General features: G+C 39.9%; 1 protein-coding gene across 1 annotated transcript in view; it reads left to right on the top strand.

Annotated features, from left to right (window-relative positions):
- The window catches only part of Ent2 (Equilibrative nucleoside transporter 2), a 127,620-nt gene that overhangs the window by 64,430 nt on the left and 37,087 nt on the right, over nucleotides 1-26,103 (top strand). The gene's annotated exons all lie outside the window — the stretch shown is intronic.

Below are 26,103 nucleotides of genomic sequence, written 5' to 3'. Positions count from 1 at the left end.
AAATATCATAGTCATCAAAGATTTCCATGCCGAAAAGTATGCAGGCTTGTGTATTAAAGGAGGACACCATTCTGCAATTGACCAACTTGACTGAGCCATGACCCTTCAGTGTCATCATGTCATCACTCAACCTCATCGTCGCGATTAGCCAAAAGTGGCTGAAAAGCGACGCTCAATAACTAATATCAAATCAAATACCGCAATTTTTGTTCGATTTGCGAAAGCAGTTTTCCATCCATCCTTTGCAGATAAATTGGAAAATACATTTTTGAATTGACACGGTTTTCTTAATAAGGCTAGGATATGTAGTCGATCCAATCAGTGCTTTTCCCTTAACCAGTTCAGTTTATTGGATGCGAATGCATGCTACAGCGATAAGTCTGCTTTTATGGGTGCATGGAACTTTTTCATGCATTTTGTGGTTTTCGAAAAATAGAGGCGATCTGGTTGATTTTCAGGACAATGTTTTGGCAACACTGCAGCCGTATGTATTGTGTTTCTGACAATGCCTGGTGTGAATAGCTGCATATGCGAACGTTCTGTTCTAAAAGTTGTTGACCCGAGACCTATTTCTACTGCAACCCAAATTTGTAGGCATTGGACTATCTTCTTCTTGAGGCACTACAACTTCATGTATTGAAAGTTTTGGCCTTCTCAACAACATCTCTCCATTTTTTCCTATCCCGGATGCTCTTCGTCCAATTCTTTACTTTCATGTCTTTCAGGTCTTGAATTATTTCATCTTCCCACCGTTTCTTTGGCCTTCCTATGGCTCGTGTCCCAAGTGGTTTCCATTTATATATTTCTGTTACTAGTCTTTCATCAGACATTCTATTTACGTGCCCAAACCATCTTAGTCTTTGTGATTTTATGAAATTTATGATATTTTCATTCCTGATTAACTTGTTGAGTTCTTCGTTGGTTTGTATTCTCCAATTTCCATCAGGTTCTTTTAGAGGGCCATAAATTCTTCTTAAGATTTTCCTTTCAAATATTGAGAGTTTCTGTTTACATGAGTCTTTGAGGGTCCAAGTTTCGCATGCATATGTGGATATGGGTCTTATTATGCTATAATAAAGTCTCAGTTTTGCAGATTTAGATATTAGTTTACTCTTAAATAGGGTTAAGTTGGCGAAATATGCTTTATTACCTAGAATAATTCTCTCTCTAATTTCTTCTTCAATTGTGTTGTCGCCATTAACAACTGATCCAAGATATTTGAAAGATCTCACTTCTTCTACTCTCTCGTCGTTTATAATTAGGTCTTGTAATCTACTTTTACCTTTTACACATCTGAGATATTTAGTTTTCTGCATATTAGTTACGAGCCCCATGTTCAAAGCTTCACTTTTTAGTTCTTCAAATGTTTCTATTAATGTCTTTTTCGTCCTTGCTGTTATAAGGATGTCATCGGCATATGCAATACATTGTTTTAATCTTGTTGATATGTTTCCTCTCAATTTCATCTTTTTCAATACAGAGTCTATCACTATACTAAACAGCGTTGCAGATAAGGGATCACCTTGCTTGACTCCACCTTCTATTTCGAATTCTTCACTCATTTCCCTGTTAATTTTGACTCTTCCTTTATTGTTGGTTAAGGTTAACATAATTAGTCTGATTAGTTTAGATGGTACTTCATATGATTTTAAAACATCTATTACTTTGTTCCTGTGCACCGAGTCAAATGCATGGGTAAAATCTATAAACAAGTTGTAGAGTCCAATATTAAATTCATAGCTTTTTTCAAAAATCTGTCTTACTATGAATATATTATCTATAGTTGATCAGTTGGCTCGGAATCCCATTTGATATTCGTCAAGTTTGTATTCAGTGCATTCCAATAGCCTTTTATTTAGTATTATAGCAAGTATTTTATATGCAATGTTTAGGAGTGTAATTGGCCTGTAATTATCACAATTTAATCTATCTCCCTTTTTGAAAATTGGGCACACTATACCTTCATTCCATTGAGTTGGTAACTTTTCATCATTCCATACACTTAATATCAGCTTGTGCAACTTCTGTTTCAATGTTCTTCCTCCATTTTTAATTAATTCTGGAGGGATGTTGTCTGATCCGGCAGCTTTATTTGTTTTTAGATTTTGTATTATGTGTGTTATTTCGTTCCACGATGGAGGATGTAGTTCTTGTTGATTATTGTCATTCTGTTCTATTGGTGCCTGCATACTTGTTGTTACATTATTATTAAGAATCTTTTTAAAGTATTCCTTCCATCTATTTAGGACTAGTGCTTTTTCTGAGATGATGTTACCTTCTGTATCTTTACACATCATTGGCGATACTGTTTGCTGTTGTTTAAAGGATTGTATCTCTTTAAAAAATTTTCTTGTCTCATTTTTCTTATAATTAATTTCAATTTGCCTTATTTTATCATTCAACCATTTCTTCTTCTTCCCTCTACACATTTTATTAGCTTCTTTCCTTTTTACATTATATAATTCTTGGCTGGCCCTGGTCTTTATTTGCATTGCTCTCCTTCTTGCTTTGTTCTTTTCTTGAATAATCCTTCTGCAATCTTCATCCCACCATTCATTTTTGGGGGTATATCTTTCTTTTTGTATAACTTCTTTAGCTGCCTCATTTATCGCATTCTGTATGTTACCCCAATCTTCGTTAACACCTTTGCTTCCCCGGAGGTTTTTCAATTTTTCATGTAATACTGCTCGATATTCCTTCATTTTTTTCGAGTTTTGTAGGTTTGATTTATTCCATTTGCTTTTTGGCGAAGATTTTATCTTATACATTGCAGGAATAGTCTGTATGTAGTCGATCCAATCAGTGCTTTTCCCTTAACCAGTTCAGTTTATTGGATGCGAATGCATGCTACAGCGATAAGTCTGCTTTTATGGGTGCATGGAACTTTTTCATGCATTTTGTGGTTTTCGAAAAATAGAGGCGATCTGGTTGATTTTCAGGACAATGTTTTGGCAACACTGCAGCCGTATGTATTGTGTTTCTGACAATGCCTGGTGTGAATAGCTGCATATGCGAACGTTCTGTTCTAAAAGTTGTTGACCCGAGACCTATTTCTACTGCAACCCAAATTTGTAGGCATTGGACTATAAGATTGTAAATATTTAAGAAAAATATTCGTGACCCCAACCATACTGTCTTTCTGAGACCTACGTGATATCTCCGTTCTGATACTTCCTTTTTTCTTCACTTCTTTCATCTTCCTAATATTACATCTTGATCTGACCGATTCAGTAAATTATAGAATAACGTCCAAAGTTATTATGTTCCTTATTTATTGTATGTTTTATTTTAAAACTATCCATTCTACCATGTTTTTCATGATGTTTTTTTCACAACCGAGTTACCTACTCTTTATTGATTGATTGATTTGGTTTATTTTACCTCGATTTTCTGTCACTTTGGCTAATCGCGAAAATGGGGATGAGCGATGATATGATGAAATTGACGTTAGACTCACAAAGAACATCCATGCCGAGGCTGGGATTCTAACCCGAGACCCCTGGCGGCGTAGAAGCCACTCCGCCACGGGGGTCGACACGTACTCTTTATTTTGCATCGCGTGCACTTGTGCTGATTTAATTTTTTTTTTCACCTATTGTTGTAAAATAGGATTTGACAGCTTGAAAATTCAGCATTCCTTATAGATAATAAACGGGCTGTCAAATCCGGGTACAGCTTACATTTTTTCCTGGGAAAGATCTGAAACGGTAAGTAGTACTTCCCCTTCTCCCAACAGGCAAGGAAACATAACCTGGGGCTAGGTTTACGGCGCAGCAACATTTTTGTGTTGGTCAATAAACGCCTCTCCTTCGCTGTCCATTCGTCGTGGGTGTCCTTACAAGAATTAGCAACATCGAAGGAACATGTGGTGGCCACAGGTACGGCCCTATTTTTCAATATCGAAGTTTGATATCTTTTCAATATTTATATCAAATAGATATATCGAAAATTGGAAATATCGGCGTCAATATCGATAATATAGGTCGACAAATCGAAATATCTTTTAGATGGATGTTTGAATTCTAATTTCAACTAGGAGAAAGACCATGGTGTTTTTAGTACATGTATTTTATACCGATAAATGTAAGAATGAAAATATCGGTATCGTCGATGTCGATATATTTAAAAATTATTCGATATCGATATATCGAAATGTCGCTCAGGCCTATTCACGCCTTGTCGGGATTGAGAGGAATCTGTAAGTTTGTACGCTTCTGTAGAAGGTGTTTGAAGCAATAAAAAAGAATAAGAAATCTTGTTCTTTCAGATCTTTTACGGGATGATCAAGAATTCAATTGTAACTGTATGTTCGTGAACTGTTGAGAAATACTGTAGACATTGGAAAAATAGGGACTTCAATTACCTAATTTAAGGCGATCTTTACACTGAGATTTGCGTCGTCCCGGTGTCAGACGCAGGATATTTTAGCGACGCCACGGAACTGTTGGAGCCATTCATTCTTCAAGAAGTCCATTTGAAAGTCGTAAAAATGTTCTCACCGAGTACAAGCCATCCAGAACCGAATTTTATGACGAAAACAATGACTTTGCGAGGACCGTGAAGAGACGTCCATTTTAAAGCAGGCCGGCTTAGTCTCTAGATATTGTAGGGGAAGGAGTTAAAAATTATCATGTAGAAGTCAGAATGAGATATTTCTAAGTTGCGCACTTCGGTTGCACTACATGGACATCCGCAACCATCTAGAAGAACCGAATACTGTACCTCCGTGCGGTAGGTTATTTTGGTACCGTTTCGGTCTCGCCTTACTTTCTGAACATCTCTCGGATTCTAGTCTCGAGCTTCGAAATACGTATATAGTATAAACAACCTATGCAGCAACACCCTGCATACATATTTACAGCGTATGAAGGTCATTAAGGCAAATAATTTTTCATGATTTTTCTGTTTGACGCCTTATTTCGATGCCACGACTCCTCGAAAAACTGAATGTTATCCTGAATATATGCAACCACACAGCACAGTTGTCACTAATGGATTGGTTACAGGGTGGTTACTCACCGGGAATTCCTTGAATTCCGGGAATTATGCGTGAATTATTAGGTCCGGGAATTATGCGTGGATTCTGCTTGAATTTTTCTCCGTAGACGTGAAAAATTTCAACTTTTATTAATCCAAATCCCATTCAATGTATACATATTTATTAATGCCCTGAGGCAAGTTTTTCACAGTTTATCTTATACTTTTATCGAGGAAGGAAAAGAAAGCTGCGCGAAAAACAAAACATAATTTTCTCAGTATGTTTACTTTGTTTGAGTCCTTTGTAGAAGAATATATCTGACAAGCGGAAGATTATTGCAAGATAAGATATCTTGAAGTCGATGTAAATGAAGTACACACAGCAGAACCTTTAGTTCCAGAACCTAACTTGACTGAAGTTAAAGATGCTATTAAAAGGCTAAAGAATAACAAAGCACCTGGCATTGATTTAATACCAGCTGAGTTAATTAAATATGGTGGAAATTCGTTAATATGTCAAATTCATAAATTAATTTGTTTCATATGGAATAAAGAAGAAATCCCTCAACAGTGGAAAGAATCCATAATTGTACCTGTGTTTAAAAAAGGTGATAAAATGAATTGCAATAATTACCATGGAATTTCTCTTCTCTCAACAACATATAAAATATTGTCTAACATTATTTTAACAAGACTAACCCCATATGCTAATGAAATTATAGGTGATTATCAATGTGGATTTAAACGTAACAGATCAACTACAGATCAAATTTTTCACATTAGACAGACACTTGAAAAAAAGTGGGAATATAACCAAAATGTCCATCAGCTATTCATTGATTTCAAAAAAGCATATGATTCAGTCAAAAGAGATAAATTATATAATATATTAGTCGAGTTTGGAATACCTAATAAGCTTGTTAGTATGATAAAAGTATGCACCAGTGAAACAAAGTAAAATTCGTGTGGGTATTAATGTGTCTGACAAATTTACAATTCATGATGGGTTAAAACAAGGATATGCATTATCTCCATTGCTCTTTAATTTTGCCTTAGAATATGCTGTTAGGAAGGTAAAAGAAAGTAACGAAGAACTAAAATTAAACGGTGTGACTCAGTTGTTAGCATATGCAGATGATGTAGACTTATTAGGGAATGATATAAATACAATTAAGAATAATGCTAAGATATTTTTCAAACCAGCTAGAAAGATAGGTTTGGAAGTTAACAAAGAGAAAACTAAATATATGCTTACAGGCCGAAACCAAGTGTTAAGTAATAATCAAAATCTAATTATTGATAACAACTCGTTTGAACCAGTTTCCAAATTCAAGTACTTAAGAGTAATACTAACAAATGAAAATGATATTAAAGAGGAAATAAAAAGCTGGCTTAATTCGGGAAATGCATGTTACTTTTCTCTTCATAAACTTTTGTCTTCTCGTTTAATATCTAAGAAACTAACTAACTAACTAGCCTTCTTAAACCCGAAGGTTCATGGCTGCAGCAACACAGGCCTTCCATCTGTCCCTATCTTGAGCAAGATCTATATAATCTTTTCCATCCCCACCGATTTCCTTTAGTTCCATCTCAACGTTGTCCCTCCATCTTCGTTTTGGCCTTCATACAGGTCTCTTACCATCGGGTTTCCCAACAAGAATCCTGTGAACTCCTCTTTCCTCTCCCATTCGTGCCACATGGCCTGCCCACCTAAGTCTTCTTGATTTAATTATTCTAATAATATCTGGACATGAATATAAATCATGCACTTCTAAATTATGTAACCTTCTCCACTCACCTGTCTCCTCATCCCTTTTTATTATTATTTATTATTTGAAGTAGGGTTACACTTAAGCTTACAGTATTTTTACACGGATTATCTTGTTTCAAATATTTTCCTAAGGATCTTATTTTCAAATACTCTCAATTTATGTTCCTCTTTCAATGTAAGGAACCAAGTTTCACACCCATATAATACTACAGGCAAAATTACTGTTTTGTATATTTTAACTTTTAGTTTCTTAGATATTAAACGAGAAGACAAAAGTTTATGAAGAGAGAAGTAACATGTATTTCGTGAATTAAGCCTACTTTTTATTTCCTCTTTAATATAATTTTCATTTGTTAATATTACTCCTAAGTATTTGAATTTGGAAATTGGTTCAAACGAGTTGTTATCAATAATTAGATTTTGATTATTACCTAACACTTAGTTTCGACCTGTAAGCATATCTTTAGTTTTCTCTTTGTTAACTTCCAAACCTATCTCTTTAGCAGTTTTGAAAAATATTTTAGCATTATTCTTAATTGTATTTATATCTTCCCCTAATAAGTCTACATCATCTGCATATGCTAACAACTGAGTCACACCAGTTAATTTTAGTCCTTCTTTAGTTTCTTTTACCTTCCTAACAGCATATTCTAAGGCAAAATTAAAGAGCAATGGAGATAATGCATATCCTTGTTTTAACCCATCATGAATTGTAAATTTGTCAGACACATTAATACCCACACGAATTTTACTTTGTTTCACTGGTGCATACTTTTATCATACTAACAAGCTTCTTAGGTATTCCAAACTCGACTAATATATTATATAATTTATCTCTTTTGACCGAATCATATGCTTTTTTTTAAAATCAATGAATAGCTGATGGACATTTTGATTATATTCCCACTTTTTTTCAAGTGTCTGTCTGATGTGAAAAATTTGATCTGTAGTTGATCTGTTACGTAAAAGTAACTAAAAGTTAAAATATACAAAACATTAATTTTGCCTGTATTATTATATGGATGCGAAACTTTGTCCCTTACATTGAAAGAGGAACATAAATTGAGAGTATTTGAAAATAAGATCCTTAGGAAAATATTTGGACCTAAATGGGATGAGGAGACAGGTGAGTGGAGAAGGTTGTATAATTTGTAGTCATGTCCAGATATTATTACAATAATTAAATCAAGACGAATTAGGTGGGCAGGCCATGTGGCAGAAATGGAAGATGAAAGAAGAGTTTACAGGATTCTTGTTGGGAAACCTGATGATAAGAGACCTGTTGGAAGGCCAAGACGAAGATGGAGGGATAACGTTGAGATGGACCTAAAGGAAATTTGTAGGGGTGGAAAAGAGTGTATAGATCTTGCTCAGGATAGAGACAGATGAATGGCCTGTGTTGTTGCAGCCATGAACCTTCGGGTTTAAGAAGGCTAGAGAGTTAGTTAGTTAGTTATTTCTAGTACGCGAAATGGCAAATGTAAACTCCGCAGCTTAAATTAAATATATGTATTGTTCAATTGAATTGAATTAGAATTTTTTGATACATTGGAATCGCACAAACCTTTATATTGTTAATATACTATTTGTTGTTGTTGTTGATTTAGTTTATTTTACTTCGCGTTTTGGTCCTCTTGGCTAATTTGCGAAGATGGGGATGAGTGATGAAATGATGAAATTGATGAATGGACATTCACAAACAACCAAGCCCGACCGGGATTCGAACCCGGGACCCTTGGCGTCGCAGCGCGATGTGCTAACCACTCGGCCACAGGGTCGGGCTAATATACTATTTGTGTGTGTGTAGGTGGTGAGGGGCAGTAATACGTAAGGTTGAAATTAGAGAAAACATCTGCTTGTACCCTTGAATTTTTGGGAAGTTCGCCTTGAAAACCGGGAATTATACTTGAATTGTATCATGATTCTAGAGTGGCCACCCTGGATTAAATAATTCCCATAAACACAGGCAGATATTCGATTGGTATGTCAGGAGAAGTGGCATAGAAAAGTATATGTGGTGTGTAGGTGTTTTTTTGTTTGTTTTTTTTTCAATCAACGCACCAAAGTCTCGAAAGACACCGAAAGTTTTGGATACTAAATTTCGATCTTGTCTCGAATTTCGAGACTAGACGCGACTTACCTCGGTATCATCCCTAATGTCGAGAAATTGGGTTAACATTCGATCTGCCGTACAGTGCTTGGAAAATTTATTGTGTCCCCGATAAATGTAAATATATTTCTGGATTAACGTGTTAAATTTCAGGGAATTTCTTAGTCTAGATTTAAGTATAGGGTTTTTGTTTCTGCTCTGAGAAAAAAGATCTGATGATCTCGTTCGAAAGCTTTGCGCTATTACGGATAGTATAGAGACGAGAAAGACCTTGTCTCGTACTTCGAGACGAGACGAAAACAGATCTCTGTAAAATCGATTCAAGTCTCCGAGATTCTCGATCTCGACTTTGGCACGAAACTGAAAAATTAACCTAAACGAAATTCACTTTACTCTGTAAAGTGTTAATTGTGAGCTGTACCGTGAGATTGCATATAGGATAAAATTCTCTTTTTATTTTGTTGTAGGGGCCTGTCCTCAATTTTGTCTTAGTTAAGGGGCTCCTCCCTATATTTTCAGACGGGCAAAGTTAAGGGGCTCATCCCTGTATTTTCTGACGGGCAAAAATAGCCCATGTGCTGATGTTCCCATAATATCAAATCGGTTATTTTCTCATTTTTGTTTTAGTTTGTGTTTTAAGTTCACTTTATGCACAGGTAGGCTAATGGGGATTGGACCTACAGTTTAAAGTGGGATCCGAACCACTGTGCAGCTCCACCGGGTATGGAACTCGAGACCCCTTGATTACAAAGCGGCGACGTTACCACTACGCCATTCTCGTCGTCGCGATTGTCCAAGGGAAGAAGGAAAGCGACGTAAAGTAAAGATGCAAGTACAGATGATACCTACAACGTATGCAAGTACTTCCGTGGATTCTGCTCCTACTCTGTTATTAGGTTAAAATTCTTAATGTTTTCGTGCTTGAGGAAGGCGTTCCATTGCGTGTGATCAATTTCAACCAGGAGTGCATGCGGCGTAACCTTTGGGCCGGCGACGACGGTTGAAGCGTATCGCGCAGTTTCCGTGCGAGTTCCAGAGTCCGCGGATCGATAGGATTTTTGTGGAGAGACCAAGAAAATGTGGCCGCGTCAACAACAGTCGAGTGCGCCGGCATGACGGGGAAGGGTTCGCGCTACCTGGCACCCTTAGCGAGTGCCGAGGACCTCACCCCGGGCACCACGCCGTCGCCAAGGAACCACCTGACCTCCCACGGTGGCGGGTCACTGGTCGGTTCGCGGGGGGCGCGATCCGTGGAAGACGTGGCTCGGCCGAGGACCCACATTCCAGATGGCGGCTTCTTTCATCTGAAGCGGGACGACGATGGGGAGCCCCAGATGCAGACGGCCAGCGAGGACGAGCTGGACGATGAGTTTCATCTTCATCCGATGATTGATGATGAAGCGGGCGAGTTTCAGCTGGAGGTGCCCAGCCAGCCCTTGTGTCCCGGACCTGAAGATAGGTGGGTACTTGGTATCCTGTTTTGCACTTGTTCCTCCCCACCCCTGAAATTTTTAGATTTATTAACGTTTACAGTTTAGGGGTATTTTTGTTAACCTTCTGATAGCAGCGGAACAAAGAAATAGAGTATTTTTTTAAAATTACTTTTCAAATGTACTCCCCCGCCTAATTTAGCCCTAAGTTACGCCCATTCCTGAGACAGATGGACTGTGTTGAATGTCACCCAGTCTTGTGATTGGTTGCTAAGGCCACGCTGGACCATTCGTCTTAGGTAGCAAACTCCATAGGCGTAACTTGGCGGAAACAAGGAGGGCACACACCCCAAAATTTTTAAGTTTATTAAAATTTACGAGAGTACTTTTGTTAACATTTTGGAATCTGAGGGGCAACATAATAAGGAGTAATATTTGTAATTTGTGACGTTTTTGATTGTGTCCTCTCCCTCTAAAATTAAGCCCCAAGTTCGATTCTGTCCTCCCAAAGTAAGGTTCCTAGTTACGTCCATGGCAAAGTCCTTTTCCGAAAATCGCTATTATATGCCATATTCTGAATAAAGAAAATTACATCTGTTTAGATTTTCTTCTGTGACATTGAAATTAATCTTCATGTACCATGCTTTGGTCGGTGTCTAGATATTTGTGAGAAAATAGACTCATGGGCCACGAAACTGTAAACAGCGAAAGCAATCCACGAGATTCACTTGAATTTGTAATATCATAGCGGTTTTTTTTTAAAGGAAATGAATTGAAGACTAAAATTGGTAAACGCTTTAAGTGCCACAATAATTCAAACACCGTTTTCCACGTTAAACTGTGAAATGTGCCATGCTTTATAATGTGGTAAACGTGAAATCTGGCTGGTAGCCCTCTAAGCAGTTCAAAGGGCGTGTAAAGAGGTCACTAGTGTGAACGTTCTTACGGGCTGATGTGCTGAACGATGCGATTTCCCAACACTTTCGCTTTTGGCACTTACAACGTTTACCACTTTTAGTCCTCAATTCTTAATAAATGTCTTTGTTGCCATAGGCCAAGAGTTCAGCGTGGCCTTTTAAATGATGTGCAATTTCATTGGCTTCCCTCATACCTTTTGGTTTTGACGTCTCTGATTTGTACCATGGTGTTTAGTGTTGGTCTTCCCGTGTGATCTCGTCCCTTCCTTCACATAAGGATCTCTCCTACGCATCTGATGTGTTATTGTCTGCCCTTGCGACTACTTCTTCCTTTTATCTACTACCTCCGCCGACTGCATCGTAGGCTTTCGAGGCAGCACTCTGTGGCGTGCCCGGAATTTCATTGAGGTTGTATCCTCAACAACCCCACCCACGCCACTGTTAGCACCATTTTTCTTCTGCTGCAGTTATCTCAAGTTTCACATCCTCATACTTTGTATTTATTTCGTTCCGCTTGAATAGTTTATGCCGTACTGCTAATGATATCGATGTTGTTTCTTTATCTTATTTAAATGTAATTTGATTGATAAGAGAATTGCATGAAGAAAAATCTTGAAAATTAAACAAGAGTGGGTCGCTTGAATATTTCTCAGCTATTATTCTGCAACTGACTGTGCTGTGCTTTAACGACTGTACACAAAATTTTAAGTTCGAAACAAACTAGCGCATGCCCGATAGCCTAGTGGCTGAAGTCACATTGTAATCAGATGGTCTCTGGTTTAATGTCTGAACAGTAGATCAAGTTCGACATAAAAGTCGAAAGTACAATCCCAATCAGCTTCGATGCTTGGAGTGTAACTGCAACTGACTGTGCTGTGCTTTAACGACTGTACACAAAATTTTAAGTTCGAAACAAACTAGCGCATGCCCGATAGCCTAGTGGCTGAAGTCACATTGTAATCAGATGGTCTCTGGTTTAATGTCTGAACAGTAGATCAAGTTCGACATAAAAGTCGAAAGTACAATCCCAATCAGCTTCGATGCTTGGAGTGCATTTGCTTGTTTCTGATATATCGTAGATCGTGCATAACACGTTATGTGAAAGGAATGTTTTGTTGTTGTTATCCTAAGTTGGATAAACTCCGTGATTAATACAAAGTTGGCACACAAAGCTGTGGCAACACTGCAGGCATATGACGTGCGTGTTCAAGATGGTGTCAAGTTATCGAGTTACTGCCAATTAGACATGCATAACGATGAACTTCACACCAATGTGTAGTCTCGCAAAGTATGCATACTAAGACAAGTTCATCAAGCAGGAGCAACTTTGAGCTGAAGTTACACGATGTGCTGCGCCAGAAATGTGACTGTGCCTCGCCGTAACTGTAATTTCAATATCTGCCTTGCTATCCATTTAGACCATCACACTTCGTGCATCATCATACGTGACAATATGTTGGATCTCCAACGACGCTAACGTCGGGAATGACTCGGAACCTCCTCCCTACTCGCTTGACATAAGTTCATGCGATTATCATCTGTTCTCCAGGATGGAAGAGTCTCGCCGATTAAGGGCTCATACAGCGGTAGTTGAAAGACATCAAAAGCATAATCGTCGAAAAAATAGGACAACGCAAGATTTCTTGGCGTAGTGTTGGAAAAAGTCATCTATACTAGTTTATACTAGTAATACACGCATCGTTTTCATTATAAATATTACTGCATGCAATATCTCGTCGAAAACAGGAAGTTGCACAATTAAGTAATATTGTTATTAATCTATAATATTTATATTTCTGCTTTTGCTACTAGGTCTAATGAATGGAGCGCGTGATCTCTGAAATGTTACCAGAAAAGTGCCTCTTGAGCTCGTAGAAATCGCGAGTCAGTATAAAAATGACATTTAAATGAAAATGAACTAAGTAATAATAAACCTGAATTTAAATATTTTATTATCCAAGTCGTGGGTCCTTCACATCTACAGATTTATAAATATACACCAACTGTATTCTAAAACTCCTCCAGAGCTAAATTATTCTCCAGGTCGTTAAGGAATCTGTCCTCTTCAGAGACAGGGCCATTCATTAGTTCTTGTTCTCTCGCTTTCAGGGGCTGCCAATGGCATTGATGCCTAGGGGCGCTTTTTATTCTACAGTTCTACCCTGCCCGAAGGAGATAGCAGGTTTCTTGTTGCAGTTTTTCTCGCATACAGTTTCTAGCGCTGCTAACTTTTGAACGTACGTTATCTTCGCACTGCGACTGGTGCAAATCGGTTTCGAAATACACATGCAACCCAACATATGACGGATATGCAATCTGCAATTCAATGCCCTCTATCAGATATTTCTCAGTTTGCATGTGCTGGTAATTCCTCCGGTCGTCTTTCTTTCATGTGACCTTTTCAGTATTCACCAGAGATGGAAATTTTTTTCTGCGACCCTACAAGCCATATCATGAGACAAATTGGATTTTTCTTCTTTTTCTCTTCTCCAGCGTATTAGCATGTAGGGAATCTTTTTGACCCAGCGTCGAATAACATGGATACCTGGAGGAAACCCTGGGGGGTAAAGGCGGTCAGGGGCCGTGATGCTGATCACATCACCCCCACTCACGACCGGATCAAGAAAGTGTGGGGCGTTACCCCCACACCCCCTATACGCCTTCATGGCGTGGTGCTATGCACATGGGAGCACTTTACCTTTACCAAATGCATCCTCTAGGACCCGTCTCATTATTGAATCGAACCCAGGATCCTTGTAGTGCAAGACGAGCCTTGAAGCTACACTTGGAATTGCTCTACAGTGTGTTCCTTCAGTCTTGACCTATAGGAGAAAAGCCCATAGTTTGTTCAGTGTGTTAGCCATTGCATCGCGTATACAATTGAAGACGAAATCTCCCCTCTCTGCCACACTTTATGGATTACAGTCGCAGAAATTTTCTTGCACGCCTGCCCTGCACGGTGCGTTCTTTCAGAAGAAGAATGCTCTGAATTTTGACCTTGTGAACCACTGCTTGTACGTGTCCTCACGAAACCAATTTTAAAGGAGTGAGATCTGTGTTCCTTGGAGGACCTTTCATTTATCCTTGGCGTACAGCCCAAATGTGCGGGAAACTGTATGTTGAGATGTTGCCGCGCTGTAAGCACGTAATGTGGCGGGGCGTCCTGTTGAATACTCCGATGAGTCCACATTTACAGAACACCCTGTATGTAAGAAAGAAACTCGTCCTGTTCTTTGTGCAGTACATTGCTGAAATGTTTGGTCTTCATTTGTGGCGTAGAACAAGAATTCAAATAAATAAGCATTTCTGTGTGGTGTTTGTCCTCCAGATGACTCGTCCCCATGATTTCAGTGTCATATGTAAATATGACTCCTGACGTCACGCTGATGCTTTCAAGTTATGATGCATCTCAGCACCGTCAGAACGTCTTCTCAATTTCTCTTCCTGGGATGTTCTGTCTTCAGCTCTCTTCTCAAATGCTGCAGAATTTGCATTTCTAATCCAGTCAGTCATTTATTTTCCATCCGCCTTCCCTTCATTTACATTCTTTCCCTAAGTCCCCTGTGTGTCACTTCTATGACGTTCCATTTCCCACCAACACACTCAATCGGTGCCGATCTTCTTAAAACTGTTTTCTCTGTTATTTTTCCAGGCCCACTTCTCAGTTAATTCAGACCATTCCATTTTGACTTGCATAAAGTTTATTACACCCCACACAAAATTATTTAACGTCGACTCGTTGGCTGAATGCGTTGAGAAGTGTGCTCACTATCGCGGAGCAGTCAGCGTAACTCGCTACGAAGCCAGAGATCCCTGGTTCGAACTCTGGTCTGGCAGCGATGTATCATTGTGTTTGTCCTGTCACCATTCATCCAAGGTTTTTCCGATGGCGTGGCGTTAACGTCGTCGCCTTGTAATTAAGGGGTCCCGGATTCGATATCCGGTGAAAGGATGTAGTGGTTCGAATTCCACTTTAAAATATAGGCCCAGTTCCGATTAGCTTACATGTGCATAAAGTGCCCTTACAACTTCTAGTTTTACATGTGCATAAAGTGCCCTTACAACTTCTACTCATCATTTATCCATCCGCCCTTGGGTCTCCCCGATGGTGTAGTGATAACGCCGTCACCTTGTAATCAAGGGGTCCCTGGTTTCTTACCTGGTGGAGGCGCATGCCACAGTGATTTGAATCCCACTTTAAACTGCAGGTCCAGTCCCGATTAGCCTTTCTGTGCATAAAGTGGGCTTAAAACGACAAATTCAGATTCATCATTCAGTACCATTAACCCAACAGGTAGAAAAGCGACGTAAAAGAACAAAATAGAATGTTACGAGTTCAGTCCCACAACTAGACGCTGGCGTTTTCCTCATGAGCACCCCTTTGATCAATTTCATATAATCATTATTCATCCTAGCGACGTCGCGATTAACCAAAAGTGGAATAAAAGCGACGCAAAATAAGAAATCTCCACATGAGACTGTCTTGTTTCGTCCAAATCCTGTTGTCGTTCATGCACGTTACCATACTTTTAAACTAAATCAATCAATACTGCATTGCAGAGTGAGCGGCGATACAGTAGCGTTGTAAGAGGGTTGGAAACTATGAAACGAGGGAGGTTGACGTAGAACTAAGAGAAAAAGAAACTCATCAAGAAACTTAGAAATGCATCAAGTCAAAATTGATGCATCAATTGACACAGTTAAACGTGCAATTCTTGAAATTATCGTGTCTGATTTTGTCAAGTGATGTATTTGAAGTTCTAATTAAGGAGCAGCAGCTGATAAAAGTACCGTTTTATGCATATCTTTGTGTGTGCATATCACATCAGATCAGATGTGCATCATTAGCAATTTTTGCACTTTAATGTGTTGCTGGCATGGTTGTTAAAGGTCCAGGAAGGAACCCATAAATTCTAATAGGTTTTTTTGGGGTTCCGTGATGGTACCGGAATTTTTCCCCGCACAATTTAAATTCGGTCCAAGTAGCGCATTGTTTCGTTTGAATCTACCGAACTGGACCGTATTTAAATTGATCCGCAAAATATGTTCTGGGACCGAATTGAAATACTTTAATGATAATTTACGGTCCAGAAACTCGACGTTTTCTGATTTTCTTTCCCGGACCGGAATTGAATTTATTTACAATTCCTGGTTACTGGAGTCAACATATTTGTGTCAATTGGCACTTTTTTTTTCTGTGTCTAGGAGGGTTCGTAGCAGTGTAATTATGACAGAACAGGTGAACAGGTTCCGCAAAAAAGGAGGGTGCATCTCCCTACATTGGTTTTCAACGCAAGCAGCTCCTCCACTCCTGCTCAAGCCTGAACTTCATCGTTATGGCAGAACGTAAGGCCGGAGCAAAGCCATTAGGCCCTCTAGCAATGTGTTAATTTGGAGCCGACCTTTGGAGGTTGATCGTTTTCTTCCCCACCCATTTTGGGCTCATAAACGAATGCGGACAAAGTTCTCAAGGCACCAGAAACAGTAACATTCAATGAAAGTTGTGGTGCCTGAGTGCGTAATCGCACGAAAATGGCGAAACAAAATTGTCTTTATTTCATAACACATTTTTATATATTCCAACAATCTTCCAACTGTTTTTTTTATACAAAAGATCAAAATCATCCAATACCTTGCCTTCATTATTATTAATTTTACAAATTAGAACAGACGAAGTCCCAGGTATTACTACGGAAAATATATCTTATTCATGTCAAACTTCAATAATCGCATTTCGAAAATCGTGTCCGCTTGTACCGCCCTACACCGTTATCACCTTCAGATATGACATTGATATAACTTTTCCTTTCAAAGTACGATATGTTACACAACTATGTCCTCGCTTGTACAAGAATAATTTAGTTTATCTTAGCCAAGCGAACTGTGGAACGTCCATATATGTTACCTGTGTGGCAGATATTGTTCAGCACAAAAATGAAATGCTCAGGCGTTATCACAGTGTTTCACGTCTGATCCGATTTAGTTTATTTTACGTCGCCTTTCTACCACTTTTGACTAATCTCGACGATGGGAGTGAAAGGGGAGGAGAGATGGACGAAGGGACAATTGCAAAACGCATATGGACAACACGAAACAACCCCCCACCGAGGATTATACTGGCTGTGGGTCCACGTTAGCTTGCAAGAATGCAGCCCAGGGTGTACCTTGGGACAGAGAGGTTTATATTTCAGTGCCTTCAACGAAAGTCACCCCAGGTTTCATCTCAAATGACATGCTGCGGAGTCCCCAGTGGAGAGAAACCTGACAGGTAATGAAGTGATCTTACCTCGTGCGAATTGCGCAAATAACCTTTTGTGTGGGGCTACCCGCCTCTCCCCCACGTGAACTTCACATTTGCCTCACGTTCTTATTTAATAAACTCAAGACAACGTTACACTAGAGGTCTCAAATCAGAAAACGCAAGTAGACATTATAGGTGTGTTTTACCTACGTCACAAACTGTTGCATTGTGGGATCGAGCAGCCATGATTGAGGCCGGTTCTTGTAAGCATGCGGAATTCAAGCGGGCGGAATAATTGAGCCTTATTTGCGATGGTACATTGTGCAGTATTCGGTTGTTTAACAGAAACAAACGTTTATCCTCCAATTTTGCCAGAAAGAACAGAAGGTGCGCTTCACGTCACGGAACTCGATAATTGTTGATCAGAAGATTAAAGCAAACATTACAGACTGTGGACTGAACATTTTCTCTCAGGTAAGTTCATATGTCACCTTTCTCTGTGACTTTTAGTACAAATGGATCAAGCTGGTGTGTTTAATCATACTTGCAAGTAGTGTTTCTTTGTTTTTGTTTGGTAGAAAGGTGCTGATACTTCCGATAAATTTGGCGATAAAAATCATAACATTCAACGTTAAATTCATATTGATAATTTTACGTTTGTACTTGATTATTTATATTTCGTTATTTAACAAAAACTGTTATTAATTTTTAGCCGATCCATGAGAAAAGGTGCCGGTAGCAGGCTTTGCGTACTGTCAGAGAAAAAAGCACTGCTTGATGAAAACATATTAATGATACATCAAAGTATCCCAAATTGATTTGGTTTATTTTACTTCGCTTTTCTGCCAGTTTTGGCTAATCGTGAAGACAAGGCTGAGTGATGATATGATGAAATTTATTAAGGGAAACTCACAAAGAAAACTCATGCCCAGGCAGGGATTCGAACCCGGGATTCCTGGCATCGTAGCGCGCTGTGCTAACCACTCCGCTACGGAGGACAGCATATCCAAAATTGTTAAAGCAAGGAGTCAATTACAAAGTAATTGCAACATTTTAAGTCACAGCGCTTGAACAAACCTTAAAGGGAAACAGACGATAATGGCAGAGCCTTGAAAATATTAGTAAATTTGTATTGGATGTAAATATTTCAAGCAGAATCCGAACCACTAATAAAGACGAAGACGAATTGATTCCAGGTTGCTGGGTCAAGTAATTTAACAGAGTTGGCCAAAGGTTTAGGCCCCTTTTCATTTCGTTATCGTCCAGTTCATATGGATCTACACCGCAAAACTTCGCCTTTTCTCCATATCTTTTTGTCTCGATTGCGCAAAGAGCTTGAACACGAAAAATTACCGCCATTTCTAGATGGCACAACATTGTCGTTAATTGTATGCATTGTCACCGAAATTTTACACAGTAGTAACAACAAACGTACAGTTGGCGCAGGTGTAACGAACGCTACGCATGGCCGTATTTAGAGGAGAACCCCCCTCCCGAAACTTCTGGCATGTTGGATTAATGGGAGTTCAGAAACTAACATTTGTAACACATTTTCAAAAAAATTATTCGCAGTTTCACGTAAATACAACCGAGAGAGACAATTCTGAAATGATCGAGTTAGAATTTTCAAACATTTTGAATTCTGAAATTTGAGCGAAACTAGTTTAATTCTCAGAATCGCAGCCCACCCGCGACCCGTTCATTTTCACGTCTGCTGTCCTCTTTCCAGTGCTGTTCCTGGATCAGACTGAAAATTCCCTTGTGATTGTCCCAAAATTCCCATTCCAACTTTTAAATTCCCTGTTCGATAAGGGTTTAAATCGCCCTTTATAAGAGTTCAGCTTCGTAGTGCATTACATCCACTAGCCTTCACCCAGCGGTCGATATAGTACATACATTTAACCTATATGCGGTCCTATAAGGCACATACTTATATAGTGCATAGTGCTTGTATATAATGGTGTTTGGTAAGTACAGGAACAATATGAGCGTCGGAAAGTGGGATCGAACTAGTCGATTGACCCCCTCCCCCCCCCCCCGAATTGACATCGTTTATTGCAAGTTGTAAAATAGCAGAACGTTTGTTAGTTTTATTGTTAATAACGGATATAGAGTCCAGTTAGTTAGTATTCGAACAGAATAACCAAAGAGAAACGGCGTTAGATGGAAAATATTGAGGTTACAATACAGGCACCAGGTTATGCTTTACCATTTAATCCAAAGAGTAACTGGTTCCACAGTTTTCAAAATTCCAAATATTAAGTTTTATGTGAATGGTCAAACAACATAAACTTTATGACTAAACTCTTACTTTGAAAGTTATGAAAAACTAAATATGGTGACCAAGGCAGTAATTTATTTTATTTAAAAACATAAACTAAAACGTAACGTTTCAACCTTCTAGCAAGGTCTTCATCAGACTCTGTATCAAGTGATAGTTTATGTTTTTAAATAAAATAAATTACTGCCTTGGTCAGCATATTTAGTTTTTCATAATCATGGAAACAAGGCTTAATGGTGTTATAATTACTTTTAAAGCTTTTTCTTGGGGTACCTAAAATTTAATAACAAAATATAAAAACTGTGCATTTCAGTATACTACACTACATGAAACGTAAAATAAATAAAAACAGTTGAGCTGCATATTCACACTTCTGATGGATAGAGTAGAAAAGTCTCCTCAAGGATATAAGGACAGCAGTAATAATAATAATACCAATAATAATACTTTTGGAATCAATTAGTTATTTATTATAAAATTTTAATTATTATTAATTAATAATCATTATTTATTTCTATTATTCAAATTTCTTGCGACGTCCATGGGAACAATTATGAGTGAAACCCCCCCCCCCTCTCGAAATTTTTTCCTGCCTACGGCCATGACGCTACGTGCAAGGTGAATGGATCCCTATGTGGTGGGTCATGGGCGTATTTAAAGGGGGTTCAACGGGTCCAACCCCCCCTTTTTGGTTCAGTAAAATTACCAGATTACCTGTTCTATCCGCTTGTTCATAAAAAATTCTTCGGGCTTATTTTATTGTCCTAAATTCGAGACGTATAGGACGGGATACGGATGGGAAGGAAATTACGAAATTCCTCATACCAGATGGGTCTGCAGACCAAATATCTGCACTTTTCTGATAGTTTCGGAATTTCTGCGATAAGAAACTGCATTGGGACTGTCAAATCAGTTATATTTTTTTCCCCCTCGAGTCTTCTTAAAGGAATTTAGTTTTTAAAATCGCAGTGCAAGAAAACCAGGTAAACATCGTAACATTCTCAAGTTGTTTGACACAAGATCAACTGAAAAGTATCAATACCAAGTAGCGTGACCGTAACTACATACACACAACTTTATCGGGTCCATTAAACCCCCCTCCCCCAACAAGCTTCCGGTCAGCAGTGTCCTGGATTTGCATATATGACCCCCCCCACGTGAACTATATATACGCCCATGTGGTGGGCATTTTCTTGCAGACGACAAACAACTCGGCCGCAAATATGGCGGCGGTGCGAATTCTGGCGTCACATGAAACCCACCTATACAGAATAACATGGGGGCTGTAGGGATATTTTAAGGGAAAGGTGAGTAAAGTTGATACTTCATATGATCATTACGCTTTTGTTAGAAATTTGAGGGGGAGAGGGCTATTGAGACGGTGTGGATAAAGGGACTGTGCACACTTGTGGGTGATACGTGTCCAAATGACGTAAGACTGTGCTTTATGGAAAACTGTGAGCACGCTAGCGACACAATCGTCTGCTGGTCGCGAGATAACAAATGTAACAACTGACCCTTTGATCTCCACCACTAGCTATTTATGGAAACGCCCCTCGGAAGGGGGATGGGGGTGATCGAATATCGCGTGCAACGTTCAGCGATCTCCCGCTGCTTTCGCTTTGTCAAGTGAAGGCGGGCGATTCCGCCTAAATGAACGCACACGGATGAGAATCCGCAAGTCTGTGCTCTGAGGGTAACACTGGCATTCAGACCGTACTAGGGTATGCATGTACAGCACGAAATTAATACAGGGTGATTCAGAAGTCTCGAAACCTGAACCCGATTGTTCCTTGACGCCGTTTCCTCGCATTGCAAAATCTTGGCAATATCTCAGTGCTCCACTTTCCCGGTTGAAATATTATTTGTTTGTTGCACAGGAAGCTTAGGAACTGGACGTACAGTTTAAAGTGGGATCCGAATCATCGGGTATCGAACCGGTAACCTCTTGATTACTAGGCGACGACATTACCACTACGCCATCAGTGGGGCTACAGGGATGTTTAGAGATTATTGGCACAATCAGCCAATGGGAAACGACTGGCAAGGTGCCACATAGACGTCCACACAGTGTTCACCGAAGTTTGACTATTTACTTGAGTGATCGAAGATGCATGGACACTCAGAGAAAGTGCATCACAATTTGTGAAAATTATGATGTCCTAACAAGCCGGATCTGTCCGTTGTACAGCTCAACAATGTGCAAGATGTGAAAAACCCTGGCAAACTCGCGATCGAAAGTTGACAGTCGTTTGTTTTCTCGCTTCCCATTTTCTTGTACCCTTGTGCCTCTGTGTTGCAGCCCTGTAACGAGTACACTCACGGTCCCCGAAAAGACGTGTCAATCATACCCCGGCACGGGGCCAAACGTCGTTATGTGTACGGGAAACCGGTCGTGACTCACGGTCCAGTTATCAAGTTCGGTACTGAGACGGTCGTTTATTGTCATACTATTGCGAGGCGGAGATTAATACCTTGAAAAGTTACACTGTCTTGTTTACCTTTGATATGTAGATTCGAACAATCATAAAACACTAATAGCATAATATCTGGTACCTGAAAAACGTCAAATAACAACACTGACGAACGGTAAAAAAGTGAATATATATATTGTAACAACAAAAAAATATTGCAATCAACAACTGTTTACAAAGCCTCCTCACTCTCACAACATTCACTCTATTCTCTTTCACACACATGAGGTATTTTTACATGTGAAGTATGGATACAAATCATGGATCTCATTAACATATCATTCCTTTTAATTTTTTAAACCTTCATGTGAATTTAGGGCATTTGTCTGCCAGCTCCCGTGCTCTTTTAAATTAACTTAAGTGCCAGCCCTCGGAAAGCGGTTAACTAAGACAATTGGGTCGGCGTGGTTAAATCTTTCGTTCGAATGAACGTATGCATCGAGTCGTAAGCACGACATTATACAAGTTTCTCGGACGGGGGTATTACACACAAGCCTCTCTCGTCCAATGAGAACAACTACTCAATTACATAGTGATGCAAAAACTTAATTGGCTCCAGCTGCCGGAATACACTAATCAATCGTCGGCGCGAGCAAAAATTACCTTAAAAACCACCATGCAACAAATAATACTATTTCACGCACACGACCTTGCAATAAAAACAACTACGCTTTCCACAATTAAAAGGACTCATCAGTCAACTATTGACAAATTAAATGGCGCGACGGGGCGGTCGGTTACACAAGAAATGGAGCACACTTTGACAATTTATACTAAATATTAAAGAAATGAAATGGAGCTTCTAACCCTGAATGCAGACAATTAAATTAGAACACCTGAACATGAAATTACCCTTTTTTATAACAATACCAAAAATTATCAGACGCGGGGGTTTAGGTTCTGGGTTTCCTGAGTAACTTCGCGAATAAGTGAGACTTCGGCGTTAACTGTACGGTGTTGATACTAACGACGCACGTTTACATGGATATGAGACCCTCTGAAGTATACTGTACCAGACTCTGCTACATGGCGTGGTCCTTCATCTCTCCTGGACGCGGCGCTTGCACACGGTTCCTTTGTGGCGAAATTGTCCTCCGAGGTCGATCGCGACGAAGAATAATTGCGACGATCTGGTGTACTTGCACCTCCTCAGAACTTCGGGCGTTCCTCTTGTCACTAGCGTCGGGTGTACGTGGTCACGCGTCGGTTCGGAATCTCTCTGGTGACGGGCTTCGATTCGGCGTCGTTCTGGAGTCGTCCTTCAATCTCTCCCTCTGGCTTCGATCGGCGTCGTTCTGGAGTCGTCCTTCAATCTCTCTCTCTGGTGACGGGCTTCGATCGGCGTCGTTCTGAAGACGTCCTTCGGGCTTTGGGCAGTGTTTGGCTTTGGTGTCGTCTTTGGCGTTGGCTGACTGGCTTCATCGGAAGATGGCGATGCATCGTTGCGGGTTCAGGGAAGTCGACAGACTCCCTTCTCAATCTCCTTTAGCCGCCCATGATTATGTAGTTAACGCTTGGCAAAAAACAAATCACCGCGTAATCTTCACCAAAATAAGGCGCACACTGGTAACTCTCTATCCGCAATTCGCTCACGGTACGTAAGGAAACAAAGTTCACGGACACAAAACAATGATCACGCGAGAGTGTAGCGCGGAGATGCTCTCTCTGTGAAATCCGGGTAAAAACTGTTTCTGGGATGGTAGCACCGCATATATATAAGAGATTCAAATTCGTCCGTTGAAACCCACGCTAAGGTGGCTTCGCTTCGCTTTCTCAGGGGATGGAAATGACCTCTGTCCATTGTCTTGAAAGGCGCGGTCGGCGACGCGTCCTGGATCCTTTAAGGCTTGGGCTCTAGCTGGTTTCCCTGGTCATCCGTGAACATGGGTTCGAACGCCTGCTGCGACTCGAGCCCGGTAGCGGCGAAAATAATCTTTCCTTATCTCCGCGTTGGTGCAAATATGTCATGTTCTAGGCGGCGGCTGTCACTCAAGAAAAACTCGTCCCCAACTCCCGACGACTGGCTCGGATACAAATTTATCCACAAAAAAAGAACCTCACACTTTTATATTTGAACATAAAATGAATCAAGATATAAAATTAATTTATATCGAACTGCGTTTCACATGTCACTAGATACCGTGACAGCCCGACCCTGTGGCCGAGTGGTTAGCACATCGCGCTGCGACGCCAAGGGTCACGGGTTCGAATCCCGGTCGGGCTTGGTTGTTTGTGAATGTCCATTCATCAATTTCATCACTCATCCCCATCTTCGCAAATTAGCCAAGAGGCACAAAACGCGAAGTAAAATAAACTAAATCAATCAATCAATCAAACTTCCAGATCGGGCTCTCGACCAGAAATGCGATTTCTGAGGCTACTTACCTAATGGCGCTGATGCCCGACCCGTCTGCTTCTACCAAAGCAAGTGATGAGGCTTGTGAGGAGTTTACTGGTCAAACTGTGCCTGGTAGCGCTCTAGCGGTCGCTCGCTTTGCTTTACCTGTGTAAGTGCCCTTGAACCCCCAGGTGCCTCGTTTCGTGGTAGCCGATATAAACAGGTCTAACGTATTCCGTGGACCCATTTCACACCTCCTGCCGTAAACACAGCCCCATACTTGTTTGGTTTCTGCCCACGTCTCCCATCGCTCTCATTTTGAGCTCCTTAGTGCTCTCCTCCGGGCGTACGATGATTTCCTTTGAGAGCGCCGCCTTCTGCGACTGGAACGCGAGCTGCTTTAGAAGTAACCAGAGCGTCTGGCCAATAATCACATTCCATAGGCCGATTGTACGGTCTGCTCAGGAATGGAACGTCGATTCTTTGCCAATACAAACAACCGTACTAACATGTCGTGGGGCGAATTTTGTGGTCGAACATTACAAAATAGCCGCACCTAGATTCCATGTCGAACAACTGCGACGAAAGATTCGTAAACAAGTTCATGTTCATCATAGTTTGTCCTCTCTGCAAAATCGGTAGCAAATATGCACAAAGGCACCTTTTCTTTCAGTCACATTTTCCTCTTGAGCAAACAAAATCGATTTTCCCCATCTTTTGTTTCGAGTGGCCCTTGAAATGGAAATTTTTGGGTGGGGGCTGTTTATTCGAACCTTTGGGGGAAGTAGGGGGTGCTTGTTGCAGTATCCTATCCAGAAATTTATTTCGTGTGTGGCGCGTTGAGCCTATGTTTCGTGTGTCCAATAGGGACAACATTTTCAAGAAATTTGTTCTTTATTTGTTTGTTTGTTTAAACTAAGCGATAACCTTGGTTGTTCTGTACTTAAGACATGAACTGTGACTAAACAAAGCACTGGAGAAAGCTAAACACTTATTGCAGACTCTGTAAATTGATATGAGTTAATTAGTTTTCTTTTTTAAAAAAAGTCTTCACAACAAAAGTCTTCACAACAAATAGTCCAGGCAAATTAGAAAAAAGAATGGAAAAAATTCAAACAGATAAAAATTTGGTAGATATCACCAGTATGGTATTTCAAACAACATACTAAAAGTCCCCGACAATCCGAGTTGTGCTCTGTCCGCCATATTGGAAAATGGCGGATGAACGGTGACGTTTGATCATAATTGCCTTATTAACTAAAAATGGTGAAGGTTGAGCCGAAAATGTGTTCAGACATAAATTAAAGAAAATAAAATTTCCAACAACTGTAAGAAGATAAATTTTTGTGATTTAACCTACCATTTCACTGTTAATAATATATGTAATTTCTTTAAGGGTGCTGCCCGTTGTGGAACTTCGATGTAATGGATCTGATCATCAGAAAACAAACTGAATAACCTTTTTGGCAAGGCAACAATGGATATAACCCAATATTGTATTATTTGTGAACAAACGTTGAGTGAAGGTGACACTATGGTTGTGATAAAAGGCTTAAATGCTATA

This window comes from Lepisma saccharinum, chromosome 8 (genome assembly GCF_977018435.1).
Source record: "Lepisma saccharinum chromosome 8, izLepSacc3.1, whole genome shotgun sequence".
In the NCBI taxonomy this organism is placed as follows: Eukaryota; Metazoa; Arthropoda; class Insecta; order Zygentoma; family Lepismatidae; genus Lepisma; species Lepisma saccharinum.
Note: the sequence above shows the minus strand (reverse complement) of the source record. Positions and strands in the feature narration are given on the sequence as shown.